This window comes from Dasypus novemcinctus, chromosome 4, assembly GCF_030445035.2.
Source record: "Dasypus novemcinctus isolate mDasNov1 chromosome 4, mDasNov1.1.hap2, whole genome shotgun sequence".
Classification (NCBI taxonomy): domain Eukaryota; kingdom Metazoa; phylum Chordata; class Mammalia; order Cingulata; family Dasypodidae; genus Dasypus; species Dasypus novemcinctus.
Window position 1 is genome coordinate 131,330,438 of NC_080676.1, and position 16,348 is coordinate 131,346,785.

Below are 16,348 nucleotides of genomic sequence, written 5' to 3' on the forward strand. Positions count from 1 at the left end.
GAGGTGCCCAAAGATGTACTTACCAAATCCAATGGATGTGTCATGATGATGGGAACGAGTGTTGTTGGGGGGGGGGGAGAGGGGGGGGGTGGGGTTGAATGGGACCTCACATATATATTTTTAATGTAATATTATTACAAAGTCAATAAAAAATAAAAAAATTAAAAAAAAAAAAAAAAGAAAGGAAGTTCAGACAAAAAGTTTTTATAGAAATTTTTCTCTGGAAAACTGATAGAAAGTGCTTGGTTCCTGAAATTTGCTCTAAGGATAGAAACCTATGTAATGTGGATCATGTAGGAAAAGTAAAACATATGGGAAGGTATTAATATAGTAAATATAATACTGGATTGTCTATGAGTGTTTACAACTGATAATACTGTGTATCAAATGGTTATTAAAACTACTTCATCTAATAAAGTTGTGCATCCATAATTTTAGGCAATGACAGGCAAATTTTGACTAATATGCAGAGACGATGGATTGAATTTCTTCCCTCAAAAAGTCCTAACCCCCAGTCCAATAAAACTTGAAGATATTATTGGTTTAAGATGAGGTCAAACTGAATTAGGGGGTGGACCCTACTCCAGTGTGACTACAGTGTTTATAAGGCAAGGAGGTTTTGTTAGAGATACAGGTAACTGATGTAAAGAGAGAGTGAGAAAGAGAGAGAAGGAGAAGACCACGTGACAGCTGCAGAAATTGAGTTCTGGATTGACAGCAAGCCAACAACAGAACCCTACAGACTTCAGAGAAAGTGTTGATGATACCCTGATTTTGGATTTCTAGCCTCCAAAACTGTGAAACAAAAAAATTCCTGTTGTTTAAAAGAAATTCCTCTTGTGTAAGCCAACTCTCTGTGGTACATTGTTATAGCAGCATTGGCAAACTAAGACAGTAGATTTTTCTTCCTGTAAAGGAAAGAAGGAAAGGAGGGAGAGGAGGAGGAAGGAAAGAAATCTCTTCCTCAAATTCAGCCTGGGCTTCATTGAGTGGACTTCATGTGGGGTCCTGAAATCCACTAATCCCACACTGGCTGCTTCTCTGGACCACTTCACTCTTCCACCACATCCAATTAATAATATTTCCTAGCCATGCTCAATCCTTAATGATCCTCAAATCTGAGACCAGCACCACTCTTGCATCTATTTCAATTATTAATCCTTTCATTTATGTCTCAGTAGTTGTTCTTCAGGCTGACTGAAACCCTCTCTTGATCAGAGTCTGTGCCTTGGGCATCCTTGTGCACCTCACTCTCTTTAGCACCAGCAAACACCTTCCTTGCTGAGGAATCTGGATATACCACACTACACCTCAATCAACGAATGCTTCATCTAAAGTACTGGGTGTGAATCTGGGGTTGAGAACTTGTAAGCTTCCTAAAATCTGTAAGAATGTGGGTTTTTGTATATACGTGTTTTTTTTTTCTTGGGAGAAGGTACACTGTTTCCTTCAGACTCTCAAAGAGGCCTGCAACCCAATCAAAGGCTTTAGTGTGGGGTCCCAGATCCTTCATGGCCTAGCTTCCAATGGCCTCTTCCAGGCCAGTGTCACCAACTGGCCTGCACCATTTATGACCCTGCCATGCCAAAACTTCTTTTGGTTCCCTGAATGCACCAACTCTCTAACTTTTCCACATTTCTCCTCATGCTGCTTCTCCCTCTAAGGCACTGCTGTCTTTCCACCATCATGTGGTACTTCATTGCAATTTATCTTTCAAAATATGACTTAGGAGTCACCTTTTCTGTGAAGCCTCTCTACCCTACCATTCTAGGGTGTCGAGTTCCTTCTTCTAGATTGCCCTGGTACCTGCACATATCTCTAACATAGCACTTATCCAATAATATTATACATCTATCCAGCTGACCCACTCTGAATAGAGGGCTTCCAAAGGCAGAGGGTGCATCTTATTAGGGCTGACAGTCTCAGTGCCTCGCTGTGTCTAACAAGAGCAGGTGTTCTGCAAAGTTTGAAGAGTGAAAGAACAAAGAGACAGCAGGGCAAGGAGATGAAGCACTTTGATGGTGACAGTAAGTCGCTGGGCCTCGCTTCAGTCAAGGGAAATCATCCCCAGGGTAGTTAATAACTAATAGTAGACAATCGGCAGAACATGTACTTCTAAAGTAAACTCCTTTAGAAATACAAATGATTGAAAGTTTTACTTATAGTACACTCTGAGTAATTACAAAAGCAGAGGGTGAAAATTGTCTGCAAATAGCAAAAGGAACTTGAAATAAGGAAGTGACATCCAGGACAGAATTATGTGTTTCCTAAGAAATTCAGCAGAATTTGAGCAGTAGAAAAATATAACAATTGAAACCAATGCGGGACAGTGCTCTGTTTTTAGTCTAACTGGCTAAATCTGCCCATTTACTAAAGAGATGAAATTTGGAAATTAATATTAGAGCTTATCTCATTCAGTTCGTTATAATAATCATGCTGAATTTTATGTATTGAATTGTTGATACAATGGATCCCAATCCACAGTTATTCTTAACTAATCATGTTGTTGTTCTAACACAATATACAGCTTAAAGAAAATCTGACTATCACTATAAAGTTGTGCTGAGCTGGAGAAAGTTTAAGGAGCTGGAAGAGGAGCGGAGAAACCTCTGGGGGAATTACCATTGCTGTGAGAAATGTAATAGGAAGAGAAAGTTTCAGAAGTGCTGCAATTCCTATTGCAAGATTCTGAATTTCCTTACCCTTTAGTTTTTCTGTGAGAGGCTGACGTAAAGATCTAAGTTGCCTTTCAATTTTTCTGGTGCCAGACTGATATCTCTTGGAAAGCAGCACCCAATGGCTGGACGTTTTGTAGGTTAAAACTTATTATTTTACATGTTTTCTGAGTTACTATAATTGAACCTGGTCTTGGTTTGCTATTATTTTTTTCATTTTTAACAAGTCAATATTATTGATGCATATTAATAGAGCATAAATCCTTCCAAAGGGTACAGTCAAGGTATTCAGTATAATCACATAGTTGTTCATTCATCACTTTAATCATTTTTAAAGTCTTTTCATTTTTCCAACAATAATAAGACAAAAAACAAACAACTCATTACCTCTCAATCTTTCTGTGCTTCCTTTGCCACATATAGCTGCTATTCTTTTTCCTTCGCTCTAGGATATTTGTATTTATATTTTGTAAAAACAGTCTTAAATATGCAATATCACCCATATTAGTATTTTACATGACATCTCACTGTATTATACAGTTCCGTGTTCCATTTTTTAGCTTTCCTTTTAATAATATACACGATCTTAGACTTACCTTTCAACCACTGTTTTAGCCATGTAACAGCTCTCCTAGTTACAAACACTATGATGTGCTTTTAACATTCCTATTCATTTCCAAAGATTTACAACTGAACTTTTACCCATTCACTACAGATTAACCCTCAGTTTTCCATTCTCTATGTTCATTTCTATTTTCTGGTGACATATTCTAATTATTAATTCCATGAGTTTACACAAATATTTAGCTCATAATAATGCAATCATACAGTATTTGTCCTGTTGTGTCTGATTTGCATCACTCAACATAATGTCCTCCAGTTTCATTCATGTTGTCATGTGATTCACGACTCTATTTCTTCCCATTGCTGTATAATATTCTATTGCGTGTATACACCACATTTTGTCTATCCATTCATCAATTGATGGACAACTGGGTTGTTTCCAACTTTTAGCAAACATGAAAAACACCGCTATTAACATTGGTGTGCAGATGTCTGTTCATGTGACTGCTTTTAGTTCTTCTGGGTATATACCTAATAATGATATTTCTGGTTTATATGACAAGTCTATATTCAACTTCCTTGGAACTGCCAAACAGTCCTCCACAGTGGCTGTACCATACTACATTCCCACCAACAGTGAATACGCATTCCTATCTCTCCACATCCTCAAACATTTACAGTTTTCTGACTTTCTAATAGTGGCCAGTCTAATGCACATGAAATAATATCTCATTGTAGTTTAGATTTGCATTTCCCTAATCGTTAGTGATGTTCACTATTTTTTTCATGAGTTTCTTCACCATTTTTATTTTTCTTTGGACAAATGTCTATTCAAGTCTTTTGCCCATTTTTAAAATTGGGGTGCTCGTCTTTTTGTTGTTGACTTGTAAGATCTCTTTATATATCATGGATATATATGAGTTGGTTGCTATTTCACCCATTTGACTAAGTCTTTTGAGGTGTAAAAGTGTTAATTTTAAAGAAGTCCCATTTATGTATTTTTTCCCTTGTTACTTGTGCTTTGGGTATAAGGTTTAAGAAACAACCTCTTACCACAAATCTTGAAGATATTTTCCTATATTTTTTTCTATGAGTTTTATGGTTGTTGCTCTTATATTTAGACCTTTGATCCATTTTGAGTTAATTTTTGTATAAGGTGTGAGACAAGGGTCTCCTTTCTTTCTTTTCGATATAGCTATCCAGTTCTCCAAGCACCATTTGTTGAATAGACTGTTCTGGCCCAGCTGGGAGGGCTTGACAGCCTTGTCAAAAATCACTCGACTGTAGACATAAGGGTCTATTCCTGAGTTCTCAATTTGGTTCCATTGGTCAATCTGTCTTTATGCCAGTACCATGCTGTTTTTACCACTGTAGCTAAGTAATAGCCTTTAAAATCAGGAAGTGAGAGTCCTCCAACTTTGTTCTTCTTAAAGACATTTTTGGCTATTTGGGACTGCTTTTGAAGTCTGCAAAAAGGTTATTAGGATTGTGTCGATTCTGTAAGTCAGGTTGGGTAGAATTGAAATCTTAACAATATTGGCAGACTTTCCAATCCATGAACATGGAATGTCCTTCCATTTATTTAAATCTTATTCAGTTTCTTTTAAAAATGTTTTGTAATTTTCTGAATATAGGTTCATGATGTCTTTGGTTAAGTTTATTCCTAAATATTAAATCTTTTAGTTGCTATTATAAAGGGCTTTTTTTCTTATTTCCTTCTTAGATAGCACACCAGTAGTGTATAGAAACACTATTAATTTTTCAGTATTAATCTTGTATCCTGCCACATCACTGAACTCATCTATTAGTTCTAGGAGCTTTCTTCTGGGTTTTTCAGGGTTTTCTAGATATAGGATAGTATCATTAGTGAATAGTGAAAGTTTTACTTCTTCCTTTCCTGTTTGGGTGCCTTTTATTTCTTTATCTAGCCTAATTGCTCTAGCTAGAACTTCTAGCACATTACTGAGTAACAGTAGTGACAGTGGGTATCCTTGTCTGTTTCCTTATCCCAGCAGAAAAGCTCTAGTCTTTCCTCTTCGAGTATAGTGCTAGCTGTAGGTTTTTCAAATATGCACTTTACCATATCAAGAAGAGTTCTGATAACCTTATCTTTTAGAGTGTTACTGTCAAGATAATGTGCTGTATTCTGTCAAATGCCTTTTCTGCATCAAACAAGAGGATCACGTGATTTTTCTTCTCAGCTTATCAGTGTGGTTTATTACACTAATTGATTTTCTTGTGTTGAACCACCGTTGCACACCTGGAATAAAACTCACTTGATCCTGGTGTATACTTTTTTTTTTTTTTAGGATTTATTTTTATTTATCCCCCCCCGCCATTGTCTGCTCTCTTGTGTCCATTCGCTGTGTGTTCTGTGTTCGCCTGCATTCTCAGTGACACCAGGAATCTGTATCTCTTTTTGTTGCATCATCTTGCTGCATCAGCTTCCCATGTCTGCAGCACCACTCCTAGGCAGGCTGCACTTTTTTTCACATGGGGTGGCTCTCCTTGATGGGTGCACTCCTTGTGGGCGGGGCTTCCCTACATGGGGGACACCCCTGTGTGCCATGGCACTTTTTATGTGTGGCAACACTGCATGTGGGTCAGCTCACCACACAGGCCAGGTGGCCCTGGATTCGAGCTCTGGACCTCCTATATGGTAGGTGGATGCTCTATCAGTTGAGCCACATCTGCTTCCCATATAATTCTTTTAATGTTTTTTGGATTTTGTTTGCAAGTATTTTGTTGAGGATTTTTTGCATCCATATTGATATATTGGTCTGTAATTTTCTTTTTTCATAGTAAATCCAGTTTTGAGATTAGGGTGATGTTGGCTTCCTAGAATGAGTTTTGTTGCATTCTTTCCTGTTCAATATTTTGGAAAAGCTTGAGCAAGATTAAAATTAGATCGTCTTTGGATGATTGGTTGAATTCACCTGTGAAACCATCTGATCCCAGGCTTTTCATCTTTGGGAGGTTTTGATGATGTTTCAGTCTCTTGTAATTGATTTGTTGAGGTCTTCTATTTCTTCTAGGGCCAGTGTAGGTGGCTCATATGTTTCTAGGAGTTTGCCCATCTCATCTACATTTTCTAGTTTTTTGGCATACATTTGTTTAGAGTATCCTCTTATAATCTCTCATTTCTGCAAGGTCAGTGTTAGTGTCCCCCCTCCCATTTTTTATTTCATTTATTTGCAGCTTTTCTCTTTTTTTCATGGTCATTCTAAGTGTTTGTCAATATTACTTATCTTCTCAAATAACCAACTTTTGGTTTTGTTGATTTACTCTATTGTTTTGTGTTTTTTTTGTTCTTGATTTCCATTATTTCTGTTCTGATCTTTACTATTTCTTTCCTTTGGCTTGGCTTGGGATTAGTTTGCCGTTCTCTTTGTACTTTCTCCAGGTATTCAGTTATATTTTCAGTTTTAGCTTTCTTCTTTTTTAATGTAAGCATTGAGGGCTATAAATGTCCCTCCAAGTACTGCCTTTGCAAAGTCCCATGGGTTTTAATATGTTGTGTTCTCATTTTCTTTCATCTCAAGATATTTGCCTAATTCTCTGTCTAAAGACCAATGAGTTTATGTGGCTGAGAGACTTCAAAATGGGTCAGGAGTTCATCAGAGGGGTCATGCTTATACACATCTCAACAGGATCTCAGAGACAGCCAAAGTAGATACAACTCTAGGTGCTGGTGCTTTTGAGGGCTATGGAGACACCCAGGTCCTATGGTCATGGCAGATAGCTCAGGAATTCAGTGCCTTGCCAGTGGGCCCTACTTGGGAATTCGTGCTCCTGCATGTGATGTAGTTGGGCTCAGATGTGACTTCTCTACATATGCCTCTTCTGTGACTTTTACTGAACCTGTGGTTGGTGCTGGGGTTGGTATATGCTCAGGAGACTTTAATATCTGCACAGTGCATGTGCCAGCTGGGCCCTGAACCTCAGCAGAGTTTTGCAACCCCTACTTTCAAGTTCATTGGACTTACCTAGGTTAGCCAACAAGGAGGTGAGGATGGTCAACCACCACACCAAGGAACCGAGAGTCTACAACTACAAGCAGGAGAATCCTACCCATCAGCCATGTGGGATCTAAGTCCCCTCTCAATTTAGAGGTAGAGTGGACATTGCCATCCCAGGGTCCTCAGGATGGAGGAATAAATATGGATTAGAGTGGATTTACTGGTACTCTACTGTAGAATTATTGTGTCTCTAACAATGGAAGAAATTATATCATTGATGTGGAGACAGTGGCTATGGGAGTTGCTGAAGGCAGGGAGAGGGAAAAAGAGGTGTGACATTGGGACTCGGAGTTGTCCTGAATGATATTGCAGGGACAGATGCAGGACATTATATATCCTGCCATAACCCACTGAATGGGCTGGGATAGAGTGTAAACTACAATGTAAACTATAACCCATGCTATGTAGCAGTGCTCCAAAATGTACTCATCAAACACAATGAATATACCACACTAATGAAAGAAGTTGTGAATGTGGAAGGAGTGGTGTGTGTGGGGAGTGGGATATATGGGAACCTCTTATATGTTTTTATGTATCTTTTAAAAATAAATAAAAATATAAAAAATAAATATAAAGAGAAAAAAAAGGCAATGCTGAAAATGCAGACAAGAATGTGAGAGAAATTAAACACATCCTATAATAAAAAATAAAAATAAAAAAATATTTGCTGAATTCTCTTTCAATTTCTTCTTTGATCCACTGATTATTTAGGAGTGAGTGGTTTAATCTCCATACGTTTCTGAATTTTCTGTTTTTCATCCATTATTGAATTCCAACTTCATTCTATTATGATCAGAGAAAGTGTTTTGTATAATTTTCTCTTTTTACATCCATTCTTGATGTCTAGATTCATTCTGTTTCAATCAGAGAAAGTGTTTTGTATAATTTCAATCTTGTAAAATGTATTAAGTTTTGTCTTGTGACCAAACATATGATCTATCCTGGAGAAGCATCCATGAGCACTTGGAAAAGATATATATCCTGCTGTTTTGAGATGCAATGCTCTATAGATGTCTATTAGGGCCAGTTCATTTATTACATTATTCAAGCTTTCTGTTTATTTATTTATCTTCTGTCTAGATGTTCTATCCTTTACTGAGAATGGGTGTATTGAACTCTCCAACTATTCTTGTAGAGACATCTATTTTTCCCTTTAGTTTGCCAGTGTGTGCCTCATGTATCTTGGGGCACTTAGTTTAGGTGCATAAATATTTAGTATAGTATTTCTTTTTGGTGAATTGCCCTTTTATTAATATATAGTGACATCCTTCATTTAAAATATATTTTTTGCATTTAAAATATATTTTGTCCAATATTTCTATAACCCTTCAGCTCTTTTTTGATTACTGTAATACTTGCATAGAATATCTTTTTCCAATCTTTCACTTTTAACCTTGTTATATCCTTATATCTGAGGTGATCACATAAATAACTCATATTTTTCAACCATACTTTCAGTCTATATCTTTTGATTTAGGAGTTCAAGCCATTAGCATTTGATGTTATTACTGTAAAAACATTATTTACTTCATCCATTTTGTCCTTTGGTTTTCTGTTGCCATATCTTACTATTGTCTGTCTTTTTATACTTTAATTTACTCTTCTTAGTAATCTTCATTTCTACCCTCTTTTCCAAGTCTCTCACACCCTGCCCCCCCTTTTTTTTCCTTTTCGGTTGCAGCAATCCCTTTATCTCTTTTGTAATTCTGGTATTTTGGTAACGTATTTTATCAGTTTTTGTTTGAACTCATCCTCATTTCTGAAAGACAGTTTTGCTGGATACAGAATTCTTGGTTGGTAGTTTTTCTCTTTCAGTACCTTAAATACATCATACCACTTTCTTCTCACCTCCATGGTTTCTGATGAGAGGTTAGCACCTTGTTGTTGTTGTTGTTAGTACCTGCACAGCATTTTATTTTTAATTTTTCTATATTATTATTTTATTAAAGCTAATAGATCACAAGGAACATTACATTAAAAACATTTTTAAAAAAACATAAGAGGTTCCCATATAACCCACACTCCCCACCTCATCATTTTTGTAAATAATATCTTTTTTAAGATATCTACCTCACAAAAAAAGTTACATTAAAAAAATAAGAGGTTCCCATACACCCCCCACCCCCCATTCCACTCCTCCCGCACCAACAACCTCCCCCATCATTGTGGCACACTCATTGCCCTCGGTGAACACATTTTGGGGCACTGCTGCCCTACAAAGATAATAGTTTACCCATTAGCTCACACTCTCCCCCAGTACATTCAGCATTTAATCTTCTTAAGTTTCCTTTGTACGTGATGGCTTTGCTTTTCTCTGGCTGCATTCAGAATCCCATCTTTTTTTCTGATGTTTGTCATTCTTCATTGTAAGTGTCTTGGGGCAAGTCTATTAGGATTTATACTGTTTGGGGTGCCCTGGCCTTCTTGGATATTGATACTTATCTTTTTCATAAGGTTGGGAAGTTTTCAGTCAATATTTCCCCAAATATTCTTTCTGCCCCTTTTCCATTTTCTTCTCCACAGACACTGATAATGGATATGTTTGTGCATTTTGTGTTTTCATTCAATTCCCTGGGATCTTGTTCAATTTAGTCCATTCTCTTTTTTCTCTTCTCCTGTCTTTTTCAATTCGGATATTTTGTTTTCAAAATCACTAATTCTGTCTTTGAGCAATTTAAATCTGTTCTTATGTACCTCTAATGTATTTTTAATCTTATCCACTATGTCTTTCATTCCCATAAGTTCTGTTACTTTCCTCTGTAGGCCACCAAATTATTCTTTATGCTTACCCAGTGTCTTCTTAATATTCATTGTCTCTTTAGTCATTTTTTTTTTCACTTTCTTGGGTTGATTTAGGAAAGTTGTGTGATTATCACTGATTGTCTTAAATCCTGTATCTTTTCAGGATATTTGGTTTGTTCCTTTGACTGGGCTATCTCTTCCTATTTCCTAGTGTGGCTTATAATTTTTTATCTAAGCATCTGAATATTTAAGGAATTTTAAGGAATTACACTGATGGCCAATTTCTCTCTGCGGCCTATTGTTGTTGTTGTTTTTCCCACAGCTCTTCCTCGATATTTGGTTTAACTTATTTTAAGTTTTTAAAATTGCCCAGCTTATGTTATCAAAATCAAGTGAAGGATTCATTAAAGGGGTGTAGAATTTATTCCACGAGTTCAGGTTAAGAGACCTAAGAGTGGTTTTTCTCCATGCTATTCTAGACTGGTCAGCAGATGTCACTCATTGGCATACTTTCCCACAGAGGCGTTTCTTTCAGTCTCTGCTTTCCTGTGTTTTGGTCTGGCCAGAGCCATGTTTCAAAGCATGCTCTTCTGGCCAGCTTCACTGAAGAGAAGCCCCCTGACTCCCACTACCTTTTCCCTTGTACCAGCTGACAGGGATGAAGATGTCTGTACCACTCTTGGTTGGCTGCAGTGAGGCATGGGTTTTACCTCAGCTTAATATATTAGAGGTGGGGTTGGGAGCCCTTCCCGGCCATCTTGGGGGCTTGGTAGCTCATGTTTGTTGTTTTGGGTTCTTCATTTCTCTATAGCCTCCCCCTCCTGTGAGTTGTGTAGAACTGACCTGGTCGCTGACCCCCAAAGCAGGTCCCTCAGACAGCTTTTAGCCCTTTCTCAGTATTTTTGTTAGAGAGATGAGCTCTGCCTTCCTACTCTGATGACATCTTCCTCTCTGGTTTGCTTTGTTTTTGATTTCTGGACACATGAATGTGTGTATATTTTGATGAATTAACTACTTGGTCTTATTGTCATCATACTGGTGATCCTTTACTCTTATTCTTAGCTATGACCCCTGTAGACTCCAATCTGCCATTGGAATATAAAGAAAACCTTCTGATTTTCTTAAAACCTTGTCTTTTGATGTAAGTTACTAATAATTAGAGTAGGGTGAAAAATATCAAACTATTTTATTCCTAAATGACTATGAATGACTATAACATATAGCTGTGGATGACTATAGTAAGATATGTGTGGGACCAATAATGTTTGTTTGACTTTACAAGGGTATTGATATTTTAGTTTTTTTTCTCTTCCCTCAATTGCCCCATAAATTGCAAGGTCACCTCTGGCCACAGGAAAGTTAATCCTTTACTCCAAGTTCCCATGTACAGAAGTACATATGGTTTGTCCATATTTCTCCTTTCTAGTGATGTCATCTTGAGCCTCCTAAGAATAAGAAAATGGTCCTTTTCTAAGTCATATACCTCTTAATAGTTTCTTTCTTTCCTGCACAATGCCTTTGGAATGGGAATTTCTTCTTGGAATGTATGAGGTTCATGGATAAGGTAAAATATTCTGCCTCAATCTCCATCTAAAGGAAGGAGTGGAGGATGTTTGGCAGGAGATGAGAAGCAAAAAGAAAAAACACACTTCTTATTGTTCTATACAATACAACAGTCTAAAATGACTTATTCCAAATGGGACAACACTGAACAGTGTAAGATATGAAGGCATATAGAATTTGAGGAAATATTCTCTCAAAAGTTTATTAAAAAGTGACTGCTTACCACTTAAATAAAGGCCAACTTTTGGAGTTTATATAAATACAATCACCACACTTCATCTTAGTTTATTCTTTCCAAATTTCTGCCATACCAAATTTATATAGTGTCCCTTACAAAGAATAAAATTGACTTGCTTACATTCCACTCCAATTCTTATGCCTTGACCTTCAGTATAGGCTACAAGTACAATGGCTGAGAGCATAGGCTATGGAATGAGACTGTCTGTTTTCCTAACTGGATGACCAAGGGTAGGTTTAATGCCTTAGTTTCCTCATCTGTATAATGAGAACAATAATAGTTCTTCATAGGCTTGTTATAGGATTAGTTAAGTTACTATTAAAGTGACAATCTTACATCAGTTGCTGGGACTCATAAGCCCTATATGTGTTTGTTAAATTAATATATACCCTGACTTGGGTATAAGTGAGGCCAAGAGGAAACCACTCCTTGAATGTGAGTAACGGAACATTTATGGAATACCCACCATGTATCTTAGACACATTTTCTCATCCTTCTTGGTAATGCCAACAATAGCACTATAAAAAGTTATCATTATTAGATCTACCCCCAAAATGAAGAAAATGAATATCAGAGAAGCCAGCATATTGCTTACAGCTCTCACACTGAGTCAGAAGTAAAGCTGGGCTCACTCAACTCTGGAGCTCTGACTTCTCACCAGCTCTCAGAGGACCTGATATGCCACAATATCCACAAGCAACTCAGTTCAAGATTCTGTTCATGACATCTCTTCTACCAAACGCAGACCTCAACTCTCTTCTTGAAGTGCAACACAGAGAGAGCTCACCAAATTATAGAAAGTGAAGACTAGGAAGCTTATCAGAGCTCCTAAAATCCTACCATTCGCTTTTGCAGACCAGCAAACTGAAAGAGAGATGAAGGAACTTGATCAAAGCAAGTCTATTTAGCATCAACGCCACAATGTTAACTCATTTCTTGACTCTCTGTGACAGTCAAGTTTTCACAGAAGAGAAACGAGGCCAGGGAACCTTTGAAGAAACATCAGGGAGGTGTTTTGAGCAAAGAGAGAAGGATCTGGGACTCCCAAAACACAATTTTGCCCACTAATCATTCTGTCAACACATCCCAGATTGGCTTAAGCAAATATAGTACAAAATTTGGACTCCAACAGCTAGGAGTACATTTACATTTTTTAAAAAATTAAGCTATTTAAATTAATTTACTTGATAAGAGAAGCAATTCCCATTTAAAGAAGGCAAAAAATAACCTATTTGAAAACTCAGGCTTCAAGTTTCACAGTTTGAATAAACTCTATAGGAGAATAAAACTGCATTCACATTCTTTGGTGTCATAAATTGCCTTGGGGAATTCTTGACTTCTGTTTTATTTACTCCTGTATTTGTACCATCTAGCACAGTGCGAACACTCAGTGAGTATTTTTTTATTCACTATTTTAGGGTCTATCAATGGTCCTCAAACTTCATTGAACATGAGAATTGCTTGGGAGAGTTTGTCAAGAGGGCAGATTCCCTGACTCCAACCCTCAGAGATTCTGACCCAGCAAACCTTTTTAACAAGTTCTTCCTGATGCTTAGGTAAGTGGTTTTATATAATGTTCAAATAAAAATATAAATAATAAGCCCATTTCAATTCTTGATTATTTTACCCAAAACTTTCCCCACTTACACATACCCCAAAAGCTCTTTTACTGATATTTTCTAAATCACATCCCACAGTGATCCCAACAGCACCATATATATTTTTTCCTAAGCAGAATTGTAAAATTTTGAGAGCACTATTATCGTGATGCTCTTCTTAAATCTCTCTCAATTACTGGTTATTTTTGTTATTGAGACTTGATCAGAGAGAGTTATTTGGAACAAATGCTGAGGGGCTAACTTTAACATTTTCAGGACAATGAAAGAATTTTAGCTCCCTAAAATAGAAACCAGTCAGTCAATATATCCTCAAGACTCTTTTCGTTGGTTTCCAAATACTTTAAATTTGTGTGATGATCCCAGTGTCAGGCTCCCATTGTGTGACAGAGGGTGATCACAGAGCAATCACATGACTAGTAGCAGTTCTTGAGGTCAGTTACCACAGCAAAATGTTTTGGGGTCAGTTTGAGACATGCTGGAGGAAGTAGACATTGTACATGCCCTAAATAGAAGTTTGAACCTCAGTTCTTCATATTTAAAGGGATACATGGTCCCAGTGCACTGCTCTCAATAGATCTGCTACTCACTAGCAAGTGACAAGACTATGGCAAGGTCTCAAGCCTGAGGATAATGAGAAAAATGCCTTCATTTACAGTGTTACAAATTTTACTTTGGAAATATTTGTCCAAGAAAAGGTGTCAGGTGATTCATTATCATCAATAAGTAATTAAGAAACTGTGTATAGCACCACACTAGGAACTAGAAAACGTAAATTAATTAATAGAAAATTGATACCTTGAAAGATTATGTTACAAACAAAATAACAGGCACATGGGCCATGAGGAGTAATATGAATAAGTAAGAATGTAACATTCTGTACATACACACAGAGTTAAGTGTCTATTGAGTGGATGGAAGGCAGGGGATTTATCAGCTTGCTACATTATCTTTCATTTTCTAGGCTTTCTAAAGCATATACTGGCATGCTTGAATCCACCCACAGTGGTGGTGTTTTTTGAGGGAAAAGTGTTGAGATTTGAGCTAGAAGCCTGAGGAAGTAGAAAATGGAAAAGATGAGTCTGAGAATAGAAGACCACTGTCTGCCCAAGCTTGAATGGAGAGCAAAGAACATGGAGCACCCCACCTACCCCCAAGACCTGTCCACCAGGAAACTCAGAATGTCGCCTTGTTTGGAGTAATTAAATATGATGCAATAGAAGTTGAGGATCTTAAGATGATATCATCCTAGATTTAAGGAGGGCCTGAAATCCAATGAGACTGGTCTCTTTATAAGTAAAAGGGAAGGGAGAGTTGATACACAGAGACAAAGAGAGGAAGGCCATGCGAAAAAGAGGTAGAGACTGAGTGATGCCTCTGTAAGTGAAGGAACACCAAGGATTGCTCGTAGCCACCACGTCTAGGAAAGAGACGTGGAGTGGATTTTCCCTCAGAGCCTCCAAAAGAAACAAGCCCTACCGACACTTTGATCTTGAACTTTTGGCTTCCTGAACTGTGAGGAAATAAATTTCGGTCGCTTTTAGCCACAATGAATTGTTTTTATTCAATATGAAATTTAATTCATTAGTAATAATTATTTTGGCAGCCCTAGGAATCTAATACATACTAATGTAGAAATGGAACCAATAATCAAGTGATTTTCTTGAGTTTCCTTGCACCAAATCAGTCAAGACAATAAAAAGAAAAATGTCCGGTTCCTATTCTTAAGGAACTTACCATCTATTGGTAGAGAAGAGAACAGCATAAATGCAAATGAATTAACAAAAGTAGCAGAAACAAGAACATGTACACAACAAAGGACAGTTGCAATAAATTTCTAAGTGTGAAACATTTGGGCAGAAATAAAGGGCCTGGTTTTTGGAAAGGCATATGGGTGATGTTTTAAGTGAGGACAAGAACAAATCTTAAAGGAGGAAAATTAAGCAGGAAGCAGGATGGCAAATAGTTTCTGCCCAGCTACAGCAGTGAGAAGGGAGTAGTGTGTAACATAAAATCAGTACAGGAAGGACAAAGGATGAGAGGCAGAGCTTTTTATTTTGATGCACATAAAATTAGGAGTTCTTTTAAAAGTTATTTAAAGAGAGTGACATAATCAAAAGGATGATTGCAGGTTATTCCTTCTACTTATAATTGGAGGAAGAAAATAAAAAAATAAATTGAGGTCTGATGACTTTTAATTCATTAATTTTCAAGCGTATATGTAGGACAAACTTAGATTAAAAACTTGAAAGAAGTTCACAGAATTTCATCAGTTCTTGGCAGGAAAAGTTAGGACACCTCTGCACTAGACCATGTCTCCTGATTTGAAAAAAAAAAAGATTCTTCTTCCATGGAAACAAATAATGTGTTCTGCCAAGGTCATTCAGCATATACAGATGGCTTAGGTGGCTCAGTGTAGTTAACTCCTTTGGCAGAAGAACACAGATTTCCATCAAATCCTTCCCCTGCTCACTGATATCTGGCCCCCAGCCTTGCTTGATCCTGACACTTTAGAAAAACTGTTGTGTTGTGTTTGTTGTGGTGGTGGCTTTGGTTTCTCTAATCTGAATGTTTTCTGTAACATTATTAGTGGCAATATATAGATGAAGTCAAGTCAGTATTATCTCAAGAAAGTGAAGTGCACTTATCTTTGACTCAATTGCCAAAGTCACATGGTTAGAGCAAGTCTGTTCACTCAGCTCTTCTTGGCTAGGATTCATTCCAATGTTTATAATTTCTCTGAAGACCCATTGAGCAACCTGGCCTAAGTTTGAATTGGTGCAAAAAAGTCTCTAACCAGGTGAGTAGAACATTGTTTCCAGCTCATTAGAGATGTTTTGGACAACTTCTCTAATGAGGTCTGACATCTGACTACCACTGCATATGTGACTTTCTCCACCATGTAACCCTCCCTCTTCTCTATTTCTTTTG